Below are 18,472 nucleotides of genomic sequence, written 5' to 3'. Positions count from 1 at the left end.
CTAAACAGCAGACTGAGTGCAAAAACAGACAGAATTCAACTTTCTTCTATCAAGCCAGACATTAGAAGGATTTGCAAAAACTGTAAAACAATACCCCTTATTATGCTGTTTTTTAAAAAATATAGTTATTAAAAATAATAAAGTTATTTTTATAAATATATTTCACCTATTTTAACATATAGTGGGTGTACTATTGTTATTTTTAACTTAATAAACTTTTTTTAAACATTCTGTGAATGTTACCTTATTTGGAAAAAAAGGGTCTTTTAAATATAACAAAACTAAGGATCCTGAGATGAGGAGATCATCCTGGATTATCCAGGTTGTTCCAAAATCCAATGACAAGTGCCCTTATAGGAGTGAGGCCAACAGAGATTATACAGACAAGACAATAGGAGACAGTGTGCTCATGGATGCAGAGACTGAAATGATATAGCCACAAGTCAAGGAACACCAGCAGCCACAAAGAGCAGGAGGTGGTAAAGAACAGATTCTTCCCTAGAGCCTCCAGAGAGAGTGTGGCCCTACAAACACCTGATTCCTGACTTTGGGGCTCCAGAACTATGGGAGAATAAATTTATGTTGTTTTAAGGCACTTACTTTATGGTAATTTGTTATGGTAGCCCTAGGAAAACAGCCCCCCAACTCTCTTTCCAGCATACCCCATTACCCTTCCAAAATGGCTGAAGGTCCCAGGGACATTTAAACTAAAAGACAACTCAGAGGACTTTACCAAGAAAATATAAAACATATATGATTTTAGAAGTCCTAGAGAACAGAAGACCAGTAGGTAAAACTTACAGGGAGAAATTTCAGTTGAAACTAAGCTTTCTAACCATCCAAATGTCTTAAAGATTAAACAGACTTTGGGTAAGAAGTAAATTTCCTATCACTGGATGTGTTCAAGAAGACTGATGATCATATAACTTTGGGGAGCAGGGGTGGCTTAAATGACTTAGAATCTGGTCCCACCCTGAGTTCCTTAAAATTGTAAAGTATTAGACAGCACCACAAAGCCTGGTAATAAGGTAAAATATTACAAATGAATTTTGCAAGGCTTCTACAATCATTCAAATAAATACTGACTGCTTGTTACGTGTCAGGCACAGTGGTTGGTAATGAACACTGTATCTACTATCATGAAGCTTTACAATCTGGTGGGAAAAACAGACATATATCAAGAAATATACAAATAGGGACGCCTGGGTGGCTCAGTTGGTTAAATGACTGCCTTCGGCTCAGGTCATGATCCCAGGGTTCTGGGATCGAGCCCTGCATCGGGCTCCCTACTTGGCTGGAAGCCTGCTTCTCCCTCTCCCACTCCCCCTGCATGTGTTCCCTCTCACGCTATTAAATAAATAAATAAAATCTTAAAAAAAAAAAGAAATATACAAACAAATGTAAAATGACATGTATAGACATGGTAAATGGAAAGTGCAAAAATGAAGATCTGATAAAACTTCCTGAGGAAATTATGCTTGAGCAGAGACCTGAATAAAATTTATATGATTTTACTAGAAAGAGAAGAGAGGGAAAAGCTTTCCAGGTAGAAGGAACACCAAAGGAAAGGCTTTATGGTTAGGGGAACGTGACTGATACAAAATGAGTTCAAAAGTTAGGTACCACATTAAAGAGCTTTGTCTTCATCCTAAATTCAATGAGGGGAGCATGACCAGAGCGGTGTACTTAGACAAAACCATTTCATTCTGGCCGCACTGAGGAGTATGGATTAGGGCTCAGCCAGAGTGGATGCAGGTGGACCAGTTAGAGGTTATTCCAACAGTTCAAGAAAGAAATGATAGTAACTCAGACAGAAGTAGTAATGGGGAAATGAAGAGGACAAATTGAATTTAGAAAGCTAAATAAACAGGATTTGATGACACAGGAAGACTAAAGTTTCTGTTCTGATAAACCAGATGAAATGGTGGTACTATTCACTGAGGTAAGCAAGAGTTGAACAGGAGCAAGTTTGATAAGGGAATTTCATTTGGAGATGTAAGTGCATCTGAGACATCCAAGAAATACCAATTAGGCCACTGGATAGAGGGTTCTGAAACTCTATTTGCAGGCCAAATCTGAGTATGCATATTTACATGGAACAACTGCATAAACTTCTTATCATTAAGGGAAACCAATCATTGTTACAAAGTAATCATAATTCTTAAAAAAAGATAATTTCAAAATCATGCTAACCTAAAAGACAAGAATCACTACTGTACCAAAAGCCCTAAATTAATACTAAACAAAGATTGGGGCACCTGGCTGGCTCAGTCAGAAGAGCATGTGACTCTTGATTCAAGGGTCATGAGTTTAAGGGCCATACTTGGGTGTAGAGATTACTTAAATGAATAAATTTTTTTAAAACTTAAAAAAAAATACTAAACAAAGATTATCTATTTAAAGGGCAGTGGATGTATACCACTCTATGGCTACAAAATGGATTTCTTCAGAATGAAGACAATCCATCTTGATGGAATCTCAAGTTAGAATTAGCTATTATTCTCACATGTTCAGATACAAAAAATGAGAACAAGTTTAAGAGGCAATAAGTTTGTTCTTTTTATTCCCAGATTCTCTACCTCTCACTCTATCTGCAAGATATTGATTTAGCATTTTAAATGTCAAGCATAAAGTTTTTCTCCTAGAAAAGATACTAATCTTCAGAGTAAAAGAGAAGAGAATAAATAAATCAGACATTTTTCTTCCAACACACACCTCCATAAGCTTTATACTATACTTGGTTGAAAAATGACTAGATTGCTTTGGATATTAGTTGCCGTAACTAAGGAACTATTTACCCTAGATGTGCTTTCCATTTTGTATAAAAAACAAAAACAAACCAACTACCACAGGGATTAAAGACAGAACTAAAGGAGAAGGCAGGAAAATTGGGTTTTATTACTAACTCTAAAGAGAATCCACTGTATAAATTAAGAAAGTTAACTTTGAGAAATATCTAGTTATTTTTACATAAAATTAGAATTATATATGCCACATGCTTCATTGAGGGCAGCATGAATGAGATTACATAGCATTTTATATTTGTACATATATTTTATATATATATATATAAAATCTTTTGAAATCCCCATAGATAATGCTAAAAAAAGAAAAACCACGTATTTTTAACACTTTTGTATTATACTATTGCTGCTACTAATATCTAATTTGCTCTCAAGAGGAATAAAACAACTCAAAAGGTCCCAGGGTAAAATAAAAGAGCCAATAATATATTGAGATAAATTTGTTCACTTCAGAAACTATCCTGCATATAGAAATCTTAGCTCAGAAAGTATGAGGACAGAGTGGAGAAAAAAACGAGTTATTATGTGAATGAAATTGAGGTTAACCCAGGATTTAGCTTTCATTCTTCACTAAGTAAGCTTTCACAGGCCAGCCCTTTTGCCCTTACTCCAAGTTACCCTTACCTCAGCAAAAACACACGGAGCACAAAACAGTCAGCAAGCATTTCCTGAACAAATTTGTATTTGGAGAGAAATTTTTAAATATCTTTTATATTTCATTAAAACAAATGGATTTACAACTGCCCCATTAAGAATACTTCAGGGCAAAAATAGATGAATTACATAAAATTAGACATTTTTGGTTCAAAACAGCATGCACAGTATTATTGCATTTATCATATACAGTGTACTTACGCATGTACATACATATAGACTGAGAAAAATAGAACTATATATACTAAAATATTATCTTTTTATGGTATAATTACAAACATTTTAAATTTTCTTTTTGCTTTTCTACAATGAACATATATACATGCCTTTTTACTTTAAGAAGAAAATACCATTTTTATTGTTTAACATGTCATAACACACTCAATTAATTTTAGAATTAGAAATTTAGAATTTTTATTTAGAAGAAACTTTGGATACCATTTCTGTCCTCTTCATTTTCCAAGTGGGGCAACAGGCCCAGTGAGGATAAGTGACTTGCCTGCCCAAAATCTGATAGTGAGCCTTTAGGGCCATAATTATATTATCCATACTTATCGGGACTGGGGGGGGGGAGGGTTGGTTACAAGAGTTAATGCATGTTCACTAAAGATAATTTCAAAGTTATAAAAAAGAAAATGAAAATCATCTATATGCTTATAAACCAAAGATAACAACCAATGACTTTGGAGGGTTTTTTGTTTTTTTCTTTCTAAAATTTCTCACTACAGAAATATTTTTAATGTAAAAAAAACTTTTAAAATATAGAACCAAAAATTAAGGAAAAGACAAAATTTTAACATTCAGTCACATAACTGGTGATATCAGAATTATTTCTTCTTAGACTTAGTACCTGAAGCCAGTTTTGGGGCAAGAGATTAGGTCTATGACAGTGTTTTTAATTAGTAAACCTTGGTTGGTTCTTTAATTTGTGGATTATTGTTATACAGAAGATCAATTACTAAGAATTTTATTTCATAATTGTTTAATAAAAGACAAAGAGCTAAAAAAAAAAAAAAAAAAACCAACAAAGGAAAAGATAAAATACTCCAGTTCTATTTAGGGATCTTCTTTGTAGATTAGTGAATGTAAAGATAATCTACAAACACAGCTAATTATAAATTCCATAACACAAATTTTCTGTTTAAGATTACCCAATATTAATTCATTGCTTTTACTTATTTCTTTCTTTTTTTTTTTTTTTTTAAAGATTTTATTTATTTGACAGAGAGAGACACAGTGAGAGAGGGAACACAAGCAGGGGGAGTGGGAGAGGGAGAAGCAGGCTTCCCGCCAATCAGGGAGCCTGATGCGGGGCTCGATCCCAGGACCCTGGGATCATGACCTGAGCTGAAAGCAGACGCTTAACGACTGAGCCACCCAGGCGCCCCACTTATTTATTTCAGAGAGAGAGAGAGAACGTGGGGAGCAGGGGGCAGATTCCCCGCTGAGCAGGGAGTCTTGGGACTCCAGGATCATGACCCCAGCAGAAGGCAGATGCTTAACGACGAAGCCACCCAGACGCCCCTTTCTTTCTATCTTTCTTTCTTTTTTTAAGATTTATTTATTTTGAGAGAGAGCACAGGAGGGAGGGACAGAGGAGGGAGAGAGAATCTCAAGCAGACTCCCTGCTGAGCCAGACAAGAGGCTCCACAACCCTGAGATCGTGACCTGAGCCAAAATCAAGTGTCAGATGCTTAACTGACTGAGCCACCCAGGCGCCCCCATTCATTGCTCCCTTGTATTTACCAATAGTCCATAAAACATTGCTGGCATTAATTATAGAAAAAACATGAATTATGAACAAATATGTTTATAAAAACAAGCTAATCAAACTCATAAGTTATGAACCATTATTAACTCAATTAGCAAGACATTTTAAAAAAACTACTTCATCTTTATCTTGTCCTTTTAAAATTCCTACCTTCTGGGACACCTGGGTGGCTCAGTCAGTTAAGCGTCTGCCTTCGGCTCAGGTCATAATCCCAGGATCCTGGGATCGAGTCCCACATTGGGCTCCCTACTCAGCGGGGCGCCTGCTTCTCCCTCTGCCTGCCGCTCCCCCTGCTTGTGTGCTCGTGCTCTCTCTTTCTCTGATAAATTTTTTAAAAGTTCCTATCTTCTATATACTTTATAATGCACACAAATGTATTAGTACAATAGCACAGGAACATCATTTATAAATAAATGTGATTCAGAATGTGTGCTCAAAATTTTTACTTGTATGGGTGACCATACAAGTCACTGGAGATCACTGCCCCAGAACCTAGGGCTTAGCTAACAAAACTGTCTCCTAATCTAATTTCAAAGATCCAAAAATCAGAGGAAGAAAGTAAAAATGACCAATTATCTACAATTTCAGAATGAGGGGCACCTGGGTGGCTCCTAGGATAGAGCCCTGCATCAGGCTCCCTGCTCAGCGGGGAGTCTGCTTCTCCCTCGCCCTCTGCCCCACACCCTGCTTGTGCCCTCTCTCTCTCAAATAAACAAATAAAATTTAAAAATAAAATAAAAAATTTCAGAATGAAATGATTTTGGAATAAGTAGTTCTAATATGGAACATTATTAAAAATTTGCTTAAATTTCTAGATTTTATTAATAACTTAAGAAATTTGAACACTAGCAATTTGTTAGCATTAAATCATCATACATCTCAAAGCATTCCATAACTGTCATACTTCAGAAGGACCCTGTAAAATAGGCCAATGGTATTTTCACTTCATAGTCAGAAAAATTAAGCAAGTAAAGAATGTCTTGCCCCAAATGACTAGACTGAAACATTTGTGCATTTTAGAAAATTTCCAAAGTATAAGAACTCCAAACTTAAACATTTTTGAGTGCAATCTATGAACCACTTAGCTTTCTTTTAAAACTCATTCTCTCTTTAAAACAATAGTAATTTGATTGCCCACAAAGCCTACTGTATATAGTACATGAATAGATAGTCATATACTGGTGGGCATATTAAAAGAACAAAACAACAACAACAACAAAACAAAACAAGGAATCCAGAAGACTTGGCAAGATTCTGAAATTGGTTAAGTTTTGCTTTGGCATTCCTCCCACCTTCCTTCTGGTGCTCTTAGTCCTATCTCCTAGAGGTGCCTCAGATCTTCCCGAAGTTCTTCACCTGAGATACTCACTCAAAATTTCTTCCCCTTGGTCTGTCCCAGTCAATCAAGTTAACGGATTTCAGCCAACCAACACAACCAGTATTTGACTTAATTAACAATACTGAAAAGGCCTTTGACTTTTCTGTGTGTCAAGAACGCTATGGACCCTCTCCCCAGAAAAACTGCACAGGCACACATAAAAAATTTTTCATACAATTTCAAGAGATCAGGGTTACATGACCAAAATATATCCCTGAGTCCCAGAACTATAAAACCCAGGTTAAAAACCCCTGCACTTAACATTAAATTATAAAAAAAATTTGCATCTTAAAAGACGAAAAACTCAGGGCGCCTGGGTGACTCAGTCGTTAAGCATCTGCCTTCGGCTCAGGTCATGATCCCAGGGTGCTGGGATCGAACCCCGCATCGAGCTCCCTGCTCGGTTGGAAGCCTGCTTCTCCGTCTCCCGCTCCCCCTGCCTGTGTTACCTCTCTCGCTGTGTCTCTCTCTGTCAAATAAATAAATAAATAATCTTTGAAAAAAAAACAAAAACACTAAAAACTCAGGGATGCCTGGGCGGCTTAGTCTGTTGAGCGCCTGCCTTCCGCTCGGGTCATGATCCCAGGGTCCTGGGATCGAGTCCCTAGTGAAGCTCCTTGCTCAGTAGGCAGCCTGCTTCTCCCTCTGCCTGCCACTCCCCCTGCTTGTGCTCTGACAAATAAATAAAATCTTTGAAAAAAAAAAAGACTATAAACTAAAACACATTATACTATATACTCAAATCTATAAAATCTAATTGTTAGAACTGAAGTCTTCTCAAAGCTTTTATGCTATAATTCCCATAAGAGAAGGGGAAGAATAGGACCTATTTCTAAGCATGGGTCATCTATTAAATTGGGTTTTATAGACCCTGTATTCAATAATGCTCTAGAAATCTATTGTTTACACTATCATGATTCCTGTCAAAATACACACACACACACACACAATACATACACACATACTCAGAACATGCCTTTTATCTCTTAATTGCCAAATCCAGTTTTCATCCCAATGAGCTCTCCGTAGGATTTCATGTTGCTAAATTCCCTGTTACAATTCCCTTAACCCCTATCCTTAGCTTCTTCAAACCCATACTATTTATCTTATCTCTTTAGCCATTCTTTTTCAACTTCCCTCATAGGCCCCTCCTCTTCCACTTGACCTTCAGATGTAGATGCTTGGCAAGGTTGCCCTTAGTCTTCTCCTCAATCCTGATATTATACTCTTTTGCAGTTTCTGTATGACATTATGCTAATGGATACAAATCTCTTAATTGATCCCCTCTTCCCCTTCTGCTCCAGCCCAAATCTGTCAATAAGGAGCTATCTGATGTATCTTGATTCCCACATCTAGAATCATACCCTATTACCTTCTTTCTCAAATTCCGTTCTTCCAATACAGTCCCTATCTTAATTAAAGGCATCATCATTCATTAATGAACTATAATCTTTGAACTCCCCATGCTCTTCCCAATCAAGTCACAACCTCATCAGCTTCATTTTCCACTACTCCTCAAGCATAGCAAAATCTACTTGCTATTCCTCAGACTATCAATGCCCTTCCTCTAACCTCTTCTCCATCAGGTGAAACAGCTACTCACTTTTCCAAGTCCTACTTAAAGATCTCCTACAGTCTTCCCTAACCTCACTTACTCTCCCCACATTACTCACTCCCTGCCTCTATAATTCCACACCAATCTTTATTTTACTTCTCAACAATACTGTAGTTAGTTGAGCCCTTATCTTTATCCTCTAGTAGACAAGGCCTGTGGTTTACTTTTTACTGTAGCACTTAACACATGCCTGGAATATAGCATGTCTTTGATCAATGACTAGTGAATGAATGGCAAAACTCCAAGGACATAGTTAAGGTTATTTCTCAATGAAGGGTATATCTTATTCCCTTTTGAACATAAAACAAGAATTAAGTCCCCTAGTCCCTGACTCCCCATTTCTAGTCCACTGCTTAGTTTTAAGCAATGTTTCATGGGGACATTTCCTCACTTCCTCTTGTTTTTGTAGGTCTAGCTGCCAGCCTAACCACATTAGCATTCAGGAGCAGCAACAAAACAGACTCTCCAAGTTCTAAAAAGCAAAGACTTTACAATTACCAATAGTGATACAAGTTCCTTTTTAAAAACAGTCTTAACGTTTACGCATAAAAACTTCATTCTTCATAATTCTGAAAAAGGCTTGGCATAGTTTACCCAACAGTCACCATTTAAGAGTTATTAAGAAAATGTCCATTTAAACTGTCAGCCAAAATTTTTGAATTTATAACCACAGAAATCAGCATGCATGAATTTATCTAAATACTATGCTTGTATACTAAATACACTATATATTTATCTATAAATCAGTCTAAATTACCAGATGACCCACATATAAGTAGTTCTTTTAGCTTCCTTTAAAAATATGTGCCCAGGGGCACCTGGGTGGCTCAGTCGTGAAGCGTCTGCTCAGCTCAGGTCATGATCCCAGGGTCCTGGGATCGAGCCCTGCATCGGGCTCCCTGCTCCGCGGGAGGCCTGCTTCTCCCTCTCCCACTCCCCTGCTTGTGTTCCCTCTCTCACTGTATCTCTCTGTCAAATAAATAAATAAAAAATCTTAAAAAAAAAAAAAACGTGCCCAAAGGGGCGCCTGGGTAGCTTAGTCAGTTAAGCGTCTCTCAGCTCAGGTCATGATCTCAGGGGGTCGTGAGATCAAGCCCCATGTCAGGCTCCATGCTCAGCTCGGAGTCTCCTTGGGATTCTCTCTCTCCCTCTCCCTCTGCCCCTCCCTGGCTCGCTCACTCACTCTCTCAAATAAATAAAGAAATCTTAAAAAAAAAAAAAAAAATACATGCCCTAAATTCCAGTGATCATCCCAATCTATAAAACTAGATTCTTTTATCAGAATCAGTTACTCTTCTAGAGTAACCAACTTTCCCAAAACACACTCACACACACCCACACACCCCTCCCTTAACAAACCTGGTTTCCTCAAAAAATTATCTGATGGTTCAGTAACAGTTTGATAAGGCAGGCTACAAGGTCTGGGATTCTGGAGGCGATCCCATATGGTACAATTATCTTCTAAGAGGCTACTTTCGGTGACAGAATACAGATTTGCCTCAAGGGATCACATTTGCCTCCTAGTTTTTTTTGTTTTTGTCTTTCAAAAATATACTAAAAGCTCTCTTTAAAGTTGTATTTCTGGGGCGACTGGGTGCCTCAGTCGTTAAGCGTCTGCCTTCGGCTCAGGTCATGATCTCAGGGTCCTGGGATCGAGCCCCGCCATCAGGCTCCCTGCTCTGCAGGAAGCCTGCTTCTCCCTCTCCCACTCCCTCTGCTTGTGTTGCCTCTCTCACTGTGTCTCTCTGTCAAATAAATAAATAAAATTTAAAAATAAAAATAAATAAATAAAGTTGTATTTCTGACTTTTCTTCATATAAATGTTCACATTTTAGGCACACAGACATGGTGAGAAGGCAAAAAAAAAAAGACTGTATGATGAAATGTGTTTGAAGCTTCGATAACTAAACTGCATTGAGTGGGGTCAAAAACTCATTAGCTGGGCGCCTGGGTGGCTCAGATGGTTAAGCGTCTGCCTTCGGCTCAGGTCATGATCTCAGGGTCCTGGGATCGAGTCCCGCATCGGGCTCCCTGCTCCTTGGGAGCCTGCTTCTCCCTCTGCTTCTCTCTCTCTCTCATGAATAAATAAATAAAATCTTTAAAAAAAAAAAAACTCATTAGCCTAATTCTGAACTGCACTTCAGAAAAAAATATATATTCTAAGGCATATATAATCCACTTATTTTTCTTGAGCAGTCAAAAATTCTTTTCATTTTCCAACTTTTGTTCATATTACATCAAAATAACTTCAGACAAAGCATTCTTGTTGCTCCAAGATTGAAAGTTTCCAATAGCTCAATGTGGTTGTAATCTTCTGGAAACACCTGAAGTTGATTTGTTTCACCTCCTTTTACCATTTCTCTTCCAGCCCGTTCACCTTAGAAGAATATTGATGGACCAAAGTTCTAACTGAAAAGCCCAGAAAGTGAATAATCCATCCCCTAGCTAATAAGAAAGGAACTATGATACATAATGCACAAAAATTAACACGTATCCAGAGCCTCAAAAACAAAACAAAACAATGATTGGACTTGGTCTAAATAAAATGATTCTAAAATAAGCTTAACAAGTAGGTTTCTTTTGCATTGCTGTTTTACTAAACATTTATGAAAAATTATACTTGGGTAAGCTCAGGCTAAAAACACTAGTTTTAGCTCTCAAGGAAAACATGAACGAACAGAGAGAAAATTTTCTAAAACGTTTTTTACAAAAGACTGGTATTTAAGACTGATTTTCCAAATACAATACACACACACATATAATTACATAATTAATAAGCATCACACAAAGTCACACACAAACATTTAAATTCAAATATCACATTTCCTATACTAATTACAACCCCAGAGAGGGTGCACTGAAATTCCTGAGGTTAGAGTAGACACTTCTGAGACTCAACAACCCAGAGTTCCCGCTTTACACTCCAATTTTTCACAGTGGCACTAAGTGGATGAACAAGCCCACTGCAGCACAAAGCACTGGGGTTGCCTAAAGAGATCTAACAGAAGCTGAACATATGCAATAACTTCCTGTTCTCCAGACTGGAGGGTGTGCTTCTAAAGGCTGACAATTCATAGCCCTTCCAAAAACCAAAAGTCAGTACGTTTTTTTCAAATACTTGTGAAAAAAATTTTAATTTCAAAAATTACTATTCATCATTATTATATCCCAACATTTACTGAATGCCTTATTATATATGAAGTATAAAAAATTTAATCCCAGACCCCAAGGAGCTTAAATTTCCCTTAAAACAGTCACCCATTTGTGATTATTTCACATAAAATACTTCTTGAAGACAACCCAGGGGTCTGCTTGAACTCAGAGTATACAGGCAATGGAAAATTCAGGTATTTAAATCACAGGGAGTTTGTCTTCAGCTCCCCAACAAAATTAGAGATGGATGTACACTTGTGATTTAATAATAACAAGAAACCTGCAATTTTGGGTTCCATTGGAATATACATGAATTGGGAGGGAAACCTGAAATCCTTTCTTCTTTAATCCCTTCTAGATCTGGACAAGGGTTCTCATTATCTGCTGCTCTTAAGAGTTACTTCCTAAATCCAGGAGCTAAATTTCCTTAAAACCTGGTAAGAAATCTATTCCCATGAAAACTCCTAGCTTGAGGATGATTTTTTTTCTTTTTGGCTAAGTGAGAATATGACCACTGACTACTAAGCAAAAAGTCATTTTCTCTCATATATGTTGAGTTTGAGATGGGGGGAGGGGAAAGGCACATAGATGAAATCAAAGGACTTCAAATAAGGATGTGTCAAAAGATAATAAGCAGTACTTCTTAATCTGATTGTTTTATTTTTTGTTTTTGTCATGGACCCAGCTGAAAGTCACATTTAATGCCTGTCAGAAGAAAAAGAAAAAAAAGTCCCTTAACACAAACAATTCTGCACACCCAAGAATAAGTATTACATTACATGTGATAATTGTATGTTTCCTCTCCTGCTCATAAAATAAGGAAATTACACTCATGCACAGATTCTAGTCATATTTTCATTACCTTATGAGATAACACGTCAAGAACATTCAAACACAAATCTGGATACTACTACTGAACTCTAAAAACAAAACAAAAAACCCCAGCATCTCCAAGGCCCCTCGCCCCTCCTTTCTTGAGTGAGGAACAACCCAATAACCTACTGTTCAAAGTCAAAGTAAAAGGAATTTTTTTTAAAAAGGCTGGACATGAAATAGGAAAAGGATCACCGTGGGCATAGACGATGCCCTGGGAAAAAAGGCGAGATGCGCAAACCCATTCTCCTGTTAGCACTGTCCAAGCTGACAGGTTCACTCACACCGCCTTCACCTTGAAAGTTTCCCAATCCATTGTCTCTACACACTTAAGAAAACGTGAATTTTGCTCTGAACACAAAAAAAATTAAGCACAACTGACACCAGCTCTGAAGTAAGCAATTAATATATTCTAATCTAATGCTTAAGAAGGGATGGAGAACAGGCAACAGCTCCTCCAACTGGCTGGAGCAGATTACCATTTGAAGCCCTAAAAATATTAAGATTTTTAAACAACTCCCAAGTTCTGATGGGCACAGTCAGATGCACTGTAGAAACTTTGGGACCAGCAGCAACGACACAACAGGTGAGAGAGGCGGTGGACATCATTGCACAGTGAGGTGGACAACATGCAGAGGCAAACCCTTGAGTTCCCCGAAAGGCTGGGGATGTGAAATAATACCCTTGCACAAGGCCACCCAGAGCCCCTGTCTTTACAGTGGCAACAGTTCGGTTCCTTCCGAGGGGCGCGCCACTCCCCCTCTCCTCACCCAGGGGACCACCACCCCAGGCATAGGAAGAACCGAGGCCCCTCCACCGGCAGCATCTCAGCTGGGGAAAACACAATGTCGCTCCTTATTTCTGCGTACAAAAGGACTTTGCGCCCTCCTCCTCGAACTGCCGCCGCTGCTGCCCGGGCCGCCTCCTAACTTGCAAGAAGGTGGGCAACGCGCCATATTCGAGCGTCCCCCGGTCTACCTGGGTAACAAGCCCACGCCACCCCGGCGGGAGGAAGCTTCGGAGGCCGCCCGAAGAGCCAGACTCCTCTCCCGCAGGAGACAGCAGCTCCCGCGCCCCGGCCCGGCCCGCCGCGCCGCCCGCGGACCAGACCCGGGAAGGGCCGAGGGGGCGAGCGGGGAGCCGCGGCTCCGGTCCCGCGCAGCCCGCCCACCTCCCGCTCCCGGGCCCGGCGCGCTCTCCCGGGCCTCCCGCTCCCGAGCCCGCGGGAAGACCGGGCCCGGGCTCCGGGTTCTACGGTGGAGAGGAGGCCGCGGCCCCCAGAGCCTCAGGCGGCGGGGGAGGCCGGAACCCTGGGGCTCTCGGGAGGGCAGCGCCTCCCTCCCGAGCCCGCCAGGACGCCTGGGGCCTACTGCGGCCTGCGCATCCTCGGGGTGGCGGTTTGACTGGGCCGGGCCGGGGCCCCCCGCCCGAGGCGGGCCGAATCCGGCGGGGGCCCAGGCCCGGAGCCGGGGGCGGCAGGGTGCAGGCTGCGGGGCGGGCCGGCCGGCCGGCGGGCGGGCGGCGTGTTGCGGCTGCGCCGGGGCTGAAATAGCTGGAGATTGCGCGGTAGGGCACTCACCTCAGAGCGGCTGCGCTACCGTGGGCCTGCGCCGTGGAGACTGCGACCGCGCCGGCTCCTCGCAGCCTCCTGCCACCAGCGGCAATGGCGAGCGCTGCCGCCTCTGCCGCCGCCGCCGCCGCCGAGGAGGGGGAGGGGAGGGAGAGGAGGCACGCACGCGACGCACGGGCTCAGCTTCCCCGCCCGGCGGCCGCCATGATGAGGAGGTCGGCGTTGCCTCCGCGGGGCCGGCCGGGAGGGGGATCTGGGTGAGGGTGTCTGCCGGCCCCCGCGGCCTCCGGGAGCCCACATTTAAGCTTGACAGGGTTGGATGGGGCCGGAACCATGAAGGCAACTGGATTAGTCAAGTGTGGACTCTTGGGAGAGTGGCGCAGGCAGCCCAAGATGGTTGCTAATCTGGAAATAGTAACGTTTCTCGCCCCCCAGCCCCGAGAATTATAGCACCTCCTGAACAAGCCTCGACAATTGGGAACGGGCTTCCCCGCATTTTCCTCAGCCTTGACAGTCTCATCTTCACCCTTTCTTCGGAATGACCTTTGTTTCCCGATTTCAAACCCTGCCCAGGTATTTAAAAGCAAAAATTTTTGCACAAAGCAATATTTTAATTTATCCGCTCATTCATTCGTTTGGCAAACATTTCTAGAGGGCCCTTTCTGTGCCAGTTTTGTTCTGGGCACGCTGGAGATGCACCTATTAGAAAGACGAAGTCCTTGCTGTCAAGGAGTTTGTACGTTCAGTGCAGGGAGTCAGAAGCAATAGGGACCCCAAGCAGGTGCCTGAGAAGTAAAGAGGAGTGGGTAGCAGAAAAACAATCTAATGTTAGAGACATACGAGAGGTAGTTTTTGTTCTTGGTTTTTAAAAGTGGGATCAGGAAACTACGTGCATCAGGATCAGTAGGGCTGATTACTTAAATGCTGGGTCCCAATTGGTTGTCTCCACAATCTTGGCTTGTTAGCCCAGGAAACTGCATTTTTAACAGCCCCCCCCACCTTGTCCTGGTAATTCTCATGAACACCATAATTTAAGGACCATTGCGTTAGGATGCATGGTTGGTTCAGGCTACCAAATCATCTCTAATCAAGATGCTGCGAAAGACTACATGGTCTCCCTGCCACAGGAATTGCCCTCTCCAATCCATTCTACCCCGTATAGCTTGAGTGGTCTTTCAAAAAAGAAAACATGTCATTTCCCTGCTTAACAGGCTTAATAAGGTCCCATTGCACATAAGTTAAAGCCTAAAATTCTTTGAGTTGGCTTCAAGGCCCTTGGTGACCTCACCCCAGTGGCCATCTTCGACCTCATCTGCCACAGACTTCTCCCTTAGGCTGCAGCCAAATCAGGAAGCTCTCAAGTCATACATGGCAGGACGTTCTCCCACCTCATAATTTTTGCAAGGGCTGCTTTCTCTGCACAGAACTTTCTTCTCCATTCTTTATACCTTCTCGTCACCTGCCACTTCTTAAGGTCTCAACATTAATGCCTTTTCCTCCAGGACGCATTCTCGAATCCCCCCAAATTGAATGCTTTGGCTCTTTTAGCATCGCACCCAGTATTTATCACTTGTGCTTATTGAGCACTCAGAATGTTTCAGGGCCTATTTTAAGTCCTTTACACACGTTATCTCCTTTCTCATTTAATTCTCAAGAAGAGACCATGAGGCAGATACACTGTTATTATTATTTCATTTTGCAGGTAGAGAAACAAGGGCATGTAGAGATTATTTGCCCAAACCCAGACAATAAGAGGTGGAGCCAGGTCTGAAAGCCATCAGCTTGACCTCAGAGTTGTGCTCTTAACCATTACCAGCATTTTCACATTTGCAGGTTGATCCCCACTGAGGAAGCACAAAATGAACTTAGTGGGTCATGACCAACATTTCATAAAAGAAATAGAAAATATCAGAGAGCATCAAACTTAGTAAGGCTCTTGTTTTGTGAAGTTTTTATTTCAGATATATAAATGTATGTACATAGGTTTGTGTATTTGTACTGGATCATGATACTGGTTTACTGGATTACAGCTACAAAAAGTTTGAAAGTACTGCATTACTCTTTCTCCACAGCACTTCTCAGACCATGAATCCTCCACGATCCAGAAGCTGACGGAGGGCAGGGATTTCATCTTGTTCATGATTGTATACCAGCATCTCACGCAATGCCTGGCTCATAGTAGACCTTCAATAAACATATAATGAGAGACCTCTGTGTCCACCCTCCTCAGACATGCAAGTTATTTTCTTAAGACAAATGAGCCTGTGAACCCCAGTTCCTCTATCCAAAAGGCTCTTCATTCTGGATAACCAAAGATTGTAGAATCAGTCTCAGGGAAAAAAGCAGAAAAATCTACCCTAAGAGATTAAAAGAACTGGATTCCAATGAAGTGACAGTGATCAGCTTCAGCACATGGAAGTCAGAAACTGTAGACAGGATAATGTCAGAAGACAACTCTATAAGGTAAGGTGTAGGTAGTAGTTGCATTAAGAAAGAAGGGATGACTTGGGGCGCCTGGCTGGTTTAGTCAGTGGGGTGTGTGGCTCTTGGTGTCAGGACTGTGAGTTCAACCCTGCCTAGAGCAGAAAGAAAGAAAGAAGGGAGGGAGGGAAAGGAAGGAAGGAAGGAAGAAACAAGCAAACAGGGAGGGAGGAAGGAAGGAAGAAAGGAAGAGAGAGAGAAGGAAAAGAAAGAAAGAAAAAGAAAGAAAGGCAGACTGACTTAAGGTGACTTAATCTTGGCACCCAGAGCAAGGATAAAAAGAAGCCTAGACCCTTGAGAATATATTGGGAGTTCATCAGCCTTGGCAATGCAGGAGATTCCCAAGTTGGCTTTGCTTTCAATAAGCTGCTGGTCATTTGCGGACACCTGGGTGGCTCAGTTGGTTAAACGTTTGCTTTCAGCTCAGGTCATGATCTCAGGGTCTTGGGATTGAGCCCCGCGTTGGGCTCCCTGCTCAGTGGGGAGTCTGCTTGTCCCTCTCCCTCTGCCCCTCACCCTGACTTGTGGTCTCTCTCTCTCTCTCTCAAATAAATAAATAAAATCTTAAAAAAAAAAAAAAAAAGCTGCTGGTCATTTGGCTGGCTGAATTATAGTGTGTGCTAAGAACCAAATGAGTCGTCCTACAGATAATAAATGCTCTGGGTAATCAGAATTGAACTTATGTGGGAAATTTCAGAGAGATGTACTTTGATTTGGCCTTGAAGGGTGGGCAAGATTCTTATGGGCATAGAGCAGAAAGGTGAAGACCCTTTAACCGGGTGGATTGTTGTGGGAGACCGAGCAGTAGGTGGAAGTGGGAGGCCTCCAAGTGTGTTTAGTAAGTAAAGCAGCAAGGTAGGTCTCAGTTGGGGCAGCCAGCATGCAGGCCTGTCCAAGGTGGTTTGCTCACTAGTGGGACACTTGACAGGATCTGACGTGTGGGAGGCTTTTAGCTCTAGATTTGACTGTGTCCCTTGGGGTGGGGTAGGGGGAACCACAGGGGATAAGGAGATGAAGAAAGATGGCTGAAGCAACAATTTTCACAAGGGACCCTTCAGGACCCACTGTGTAAGAGTCCCAAGAGTAGCAGCCTCCCCATTTCTACTTTGGAATCTGTGCAGCTCCAGCTCCATAAGGATTACCGGGAACCTGGAACTTTATAAACAATACAAGGGAGTTTTGCCTCTTTGGGAACACCAAGGGCTGGCCCAGGCAGGGTCTGCTTTTCCAGAGAGTGCTGGCCCCAGGAGCCACACCCCCATGCTTTCAGAGGCCACATAGTAATATGGGTTCTGGAATCAGACTCCTGGTTCAAAGCCTGGCCATACCACTTCCTACCTGTGAGACCTTGACAAGTCACTCAACATTTTAAGCCTCTGTTTCTCTGCCCAAGATGTGGAGGTTAAGAGGTAATATAAGGACTCCAAACAGAGCCTGGACCCAGGAAGCACATAGTAAGCGCTGGGTATTATTAGCTCTTCCTAATTACCATTAATCATGCAAATTGCTTGGTACAAAATACAGGTGTGATAGATGGTGGCTGTTGTGGTGGTGATGATGATGAATAAGTGTGAGCACATGTAAATATCCCTGGGGACTCCCCCAAAAGCTAGGGAGAGCATTCAAGGGATGCCAAGACAAGGGATTTGTGTAAGGGAGCAATGTGTTACAAGGTTAGAAATGTCAAGGTGAGTTTTTGTATGCCTGAGGATGGTTTGGGGGAAAGAGGATGGAAAAGACTGTTTACTGTTACTTTATTTAAATTAATATTTCTGTATTAAGGTAACAACTTTTAAGGTGCCTGGGTGGCTCAGTTGGTTGAGGGTCCGACTCTTGATTTCAGTGCAGGTTATGATCTCAGGGTCATGAGATCAAGCCCCATGTTGGGCTCCACGCTCAGTGTGGAGTCTGCTTGAGATTCTCTATCCTTCTCCCTTTGCCCCTCCTGCTTGTGCTGTCTCTCTCTCTCAAATAAATGATCTTTAAAAAAAAAAAGTAATAACTTTTAAAATCTATTTTTCTTTGAGCCTTTAAGTTGATCTCATCTATTTCAAAATCTAGGAAATTTTAACAGTCATTTTCAAAGGGCCCTCCTCTCCCTGAACCCAAAGTCTGTTGATGACCCCCTATCATATGTATTTCCTGCTTCAAACTGTTTCCCGAGTGTCTGTCC

At 41.6% G+C, this 18,472-nt stretch overlaps 1 protein-coding gene and 1 long non-coding RNA gene across 12 annotated transcripts in view; one reads left to right on the top strand and one right to left on the bottom strand.

The window, feature by feature from the left end:
- Positions 1-13,945, bottom strand: part of NRF1 (nuclear respiratory factor 1) — a 141,909-nt gene extending 127,964 nt beyond the window's left edge. For 5 of the 6 annotated variants that reach the window (XM_036101283.2, XM_036101286.2, XM_036101289.2 and 2 more), the window contains exon 1: positions 13,828-13,945. The gene's annotated coding sequence lies outside the window, so the exon portion shown is untranslated. The remainder of the gene's footprint in view (positions 1-13,827) is intronic. The other variant, XM_036101285.2, reaches the window with a different exon arrangement.
- The window catches only part of LOC118533861 (uncharacterized), a 112,827-nt gene continuing 108,279 nt past the window's right edge, over positions 13,925-18,472 (top strand). For all 6 annotated transcript variants that reach the window (XR_013442871.1, XR_004920183.2, XR_004920185.2 and 3 more), the window contains exons 1-2: positions 13,925-14,391; positions 15,891-16,281. This is a non-coding gene — a long non-coding RNA (uncharacterized LOC118533861). The remainder of the gene's footprint in view (positions 14,392-15,890; positions 16,282-18,472) is intronic.

The sequence above is a fragment of the Halichoerus grypus genome, chromosome 12, assembly GCF_964656455.1.
Source record: "Halichoerus grypus chromosome 12, mHalGry1.hap1.1, whole genome shotgun sequence".
NCBI classification, from domain to species: domain Eukaryota; kingdom Metazoa; phylum Chordata; class Mammalia; order Carnivora; family Phocidae; genus Halichoerus; species Halichoerus grypus.
The sequence above is the reverse complement of the archived record's forward strand: the minus strand, read 5'-3'. Positions and strand labels throughout refer to the sequence as shown.